This window comes from Myotis davidii, unplaced genomic scaffold (genome assembly GCF_000327345.1).
Source record: "Myotis davidii unplaced genomic scaffold, ASM32734v1 scaffold2149, whole genome shotgun sequence".
Classification (NCBI taxonomy): Eukaryota; Metazoa; Chordata; class Mammalia; order Chiroptera; family Vespertilionidae; genus Myotis; species Myotis davidii.
Window position 1 is genome coordinate 96,317 of NW_006300221.1, and position 4,536 is coordinate 100,852.

Sequence of the window (4,536 nt, forward strand, 5' to 3'; positions counted from 1 at the left end):
TTTCAGGCTGGTCCCCCCCTCTTCAGGCTGGGGGTCCCCATTGGGGTGCCTGGCTAGCCTGGGTGAGGGGCTGATGGCTGTTTTCAGGCTGGCCATGCCCCCCCGCAACCTGAGCTCCCAGCCTCTCCTTTTTTTCTTTTCTTTTTTTTTCATCACCTTCTTGAGCGGAGGCCAGGGCGGGCTGGAAGCAGGTATCTGGGATTTATTTATCTTCTATAATTGAAACTGTAGCCTTGAGCGGAGCCCAGGGCAGGCCAGGGCAGGCGGGAAGCCTGGCTTCCTCCATCTCCAGGGACAACCCAAGCCTCCTGCTCGCTCCATCTCCATGGCTGCTGCCATCTTAGTTAAGTTAATTTGCATAGTCCTGATTGGCTGTTGGGTGTAGCAGAGTGATGGTTAATTTGCATGTTTCTCTTTTATTAGTATAGATGTTACTTGCTGTAGACTTCTGTGGGTAAACCTTTGTGAAGTGGTGTAGTTGCTTTATTGAAAATGTGTTTGTTAAGAGACCAAAAAGTGCATGCCTACAAAGCCAATTTTTCACTCAGCATTATATTACTATAGGAAATTATTCAGTTGGATATCTAAACACCAGAAGTATCCAAACAATGGGATTGTTCTAAAATAAATTTTTTAGTATATATTTTCATTGATTTCAGAGAGGAAGGGAGAGGGAGAGATAGAGGCATCAATGATGAGAGAGAATCATTGATCGGCTGCCTTCTGCATGCCCCACACTGGAGATAGAGCCCACAGTCCAGGCATGTGCTCTGACCAGGAATCGAACCATGACCTCCTGGTTCATAGGTCAACGCTCAACCACTGAGCCACACCAGCTGGACATAAAGTAATTTTTAATACAACTTTGTAGTTGCAAAGCCACACCAGTGTAATAGTTGACAAATTGTAGTCCTGTATTGCTTACAGTCACACCTGCTGGGTTGGGACTCTGGTTAGTGAAGTCATAGTAACTACATATTTGAGATTCAAACAATACTATTTTGCTGATAATACTTTAATTTTTTTGACAGTTCTAGGTTGCGTATGTATTTTGGTAGGCAAGTAACTGTTTTTAGGTGTAGAATTGCATTTGCAACCATATTCTCCTAAAATGTAGACTTAAAAAATCAGTGTGCTCTTTTGTAGTTAATAGATTTCATCCAGAAATATCTTTAAATAGCTCAGGTTTAGGTCATTCTGAGTAAAATATTCTACTCCACATATTAAACTTGTGTAAAGCAGGACTTGTCCTTTCATCATTATGGCCCTGAATGTTATGAGTTACATTATTCTTATAACTCGTAGGTAACTTTCCTTCTTTTTTTCTAGCTAATATAATAGACAAATAACATTTTTAAAGTGTACAACGTGATGATTTGATATATATGTACATGGTGAAAGGGTTCCCACAACAAGTTAATTACACGTCCATCACCTTACACATTTATCTTTTTGGGGGGTGAGAACATTAAGTTCTACTCTTTCAGCAAATTTTAATGCTACAGTATTGTTTTATCAACTATAGTCACCATATTCTACATTAGCTCCTTAGACACTATCTTATAACTGAAAGTTCTATCAACTCTTTTATCAACCTCGACATTCTCCCACACCCTATCCCCTTGCAACTACCATACTAAATTTGAATTTTAACTTTTTTTTTTAGATTCTACATACAAAGTGATACCATGCAGTATCTTATCTTTGTCTGGCTTATTTAATTTAGCATAATGCCCCCAGTTCATTCTTGTTAATGCAAATGGAAGGATTTCCCTTTTTTACCTTATTTTTTATAACCTGGGCTATTGTGCATAATAGTGAACATGGGAGTACAGGTATCTCTTTGAGATAATGATTTTATTTCCTCTGGATATATATACCCAAAAGTGGTATATATTCCCAAAAGTGGGCTGTAAGATACCTCTATTTTTAATTTCTTGAAGAACCTCCATACTACTTTCCATAGCAGCTGAGCAAGATTCTTTCTAATAGAGATTTAAGGGACTTCTGAAACCCACCCACCTTAGAATCCTATCTTATAAATGATATTCTTGTTATCAGATATTTTCAATATGACTATCATTTGTACTGCACTAATAAAATGTTAGTTGTTTATTTTGTGTGTTTTTCTGATAAAATTTGTGTTGGGGGTCATTTAATCAGTATCTCTTATTTATAAAAATAAATTATTTTAAAATATTTACATTTTCTTAAAGAGAGCCCGTGTGGATGTTTTGAAAAAAACAAGCAGTGCCATTAATGTAAAATATAATAACTACGAAAACTAACCCCACCCATACAACATGCTGTCATCCACACCTGTTACATACCAAAGATAATACCATAATTTATAGAGTTGCTCTTTGTGTGTCTTCCCAGTGATGGCAAAGGTTTTCTACTTGCAAGATAATCCTTTCAGTATGCATTTTTGAGATGACTGGCTGGAGTTAGCAAAAGCTATGACTGTGTGATTAAACAAAGTAAGTGGTCCATGACGGTGTCACAGTGACCACACCTTCTCAGCCTGGCTCCGAATATACTAACCAAAGATAAAGGAGTCAGATGTATATAATCTAACCAAGTACTTTTATAAATTGGTGATGATTTTATAAGTTTACCAACTGTACCAAAAAGAATTGAAACTAAAAACTTAGTTTTACATAACCTTTCCAGAGAATGACCAGAATTTAAGTATTATAATGCAGATGTTTTAATTTATTCTTGGCATTTAAAGTATGGTAGAAATTTAAATTTTATATTTTGCTTAACTTTAATAGTCTTTCATATTTTTAACATTAATGTTACTTCTTATATTACAAATAACTAAATTTAAAATTTTTTAACCTGGTATCAAAAGTGAATTTTGATAACAAAATATTTCTCTTCTCCTTTTATTCACTCTTCTCCTTAAGAGTAGAAACTAGTTTATTTCTAAATACTTTGTTAAAGTGCTCAGTAATACGTTTTCTATAGAAGGTAAGGAATTAATGTTTGCTGCATTGGAGTGTATAAAAAAAGTTCAAATAAAATGACTTTCTAAACATGATTTTGTACTCTAAAAACTCTCAGGCACACATTTTTAGATTTGGAAATCTAGGAGTGACACTTGTTCCATGTTGACCAGACGCTTTGGGAACTCTAAATAAGAGGTTTTGGATTCTTGGGGTTCTGTGTATTCAACTGGGAACTCTATAAAGAAGTAGAAGTTGGAGAAACCAAGATGGCGGCATAGGTAAACACCGGAGTTTGCTGCCTCGAACAACCACTTCAAAAATACAACTAAAAGACAGAACGGACATCATCCAGAACCACAGGAAGGCTGGCTGAGTGGAAGTTCTACAACTAGAAGGAAAGAGAAAAACATACCGGGATTCAGAGGAGGCGCAGTGCGGAAGTAAAATACTAAGGTAGAGAGGCACACATGGAGCGGGCTGGTGGCTGAGGGTGCAGTTGTCTTTTCAATCAGGAGGGAGTCTCAGGCTCTGAGCTCCAGCTCCGGGCGATCCCGCCCCGGCCCGCCCAAGCCCTGCAGGGAGGCTTTTGCTGGATAGCCTAAGGCAGAGGCTAGATTAGCACCTCCTTAGAGATCCAGGAGCCAGTGTATCCAGAGGTCAGAGTGGGACCATCCAGTTTGCAGCTCCGTGGAACCATAAAGGACCCCCTTGGGGGCAGACTCAGCACCAAAGCCCCACTAAAGCAAGTCTTGCCCCAGAGGGGTGTCTCCAGCACAGAAGTTCTCCCATTGTAGACATGGCTGATTCTCATAGCCAATTGGCCTGGAGGTCAATCCCTCCCAGTGATACCTACAACAATCAAGGCTTAACTACAAGACTGTGCACAAAGACCACAAGGGGGTGCACCAAGAGTGTCCTCAGGTAATTGGGGAGGCTGAAACACTGGGCCCTGGAAGACACTTAGCACAGAAAACCACTTTATCCAAACAGGGAAGCATAAAAAATGTGGAGACAAAGAAAAAGGACAGAAATGACATAAATGGAGGAAAGCAAACTACTGGATATAGAGTTCAAAACCACACTTCTTCTTTTTTTTTCAATGCAAAAGCAAGGAGTCATTTATTTCAAACCTAGGTTTGGCTCCCCTGCCCCCCCTTACTGGCACAGCAGCAGGTGACAGAGAGAGAGAAAACTCTGTGTGGAGAGAGGTTTTATAGGGGGTTGGGGTAAGGGGAGGAGAAAGGACTGTGGGCCCTGCCGATTGGCCAGGCGCGACTCGGTGTCTCATTACATAGTGATGGCGTGTACTTCCCTTGACTATCATTGGCCAGTCCAGAGAAATCCTGGGTGTGGCCAGCAGCGGCTTGGCTTCCGGGAAGAAACCTTGCTGAGCACATGGCCAAGGTAAGATGGAGGGAATAGCCCTTACCCTGGGGCAGGGTGCAGGGCGTAGCCCTTACCCTGGGGCAAGGTGGAGGGCGTAGTCCTCACCCTTTCAACAGGCACAGCCCCTGACTGGAGAAAGGCGATCCGCGGGATTCCTGGCGCCGGGGGATTTGAGAGCTGGGTTCTGTGATTACAG

The 4,536-nt window shown here is 40.7% G+C and overlaps 1 protein-coding gene across 5 annotated transcripts in view; it reads left to right on the forward strand.

Moving 5' to 3' along the window:
- Window positions 1-4,536, forward strand: part of EIF2A (eukaryotic translation initiation factor 2A) — a 62,494-nt gene that overhangs the window by 49,780 nt on the left and 8,178 nt on the right. The window lies entirely within an intron of this gene.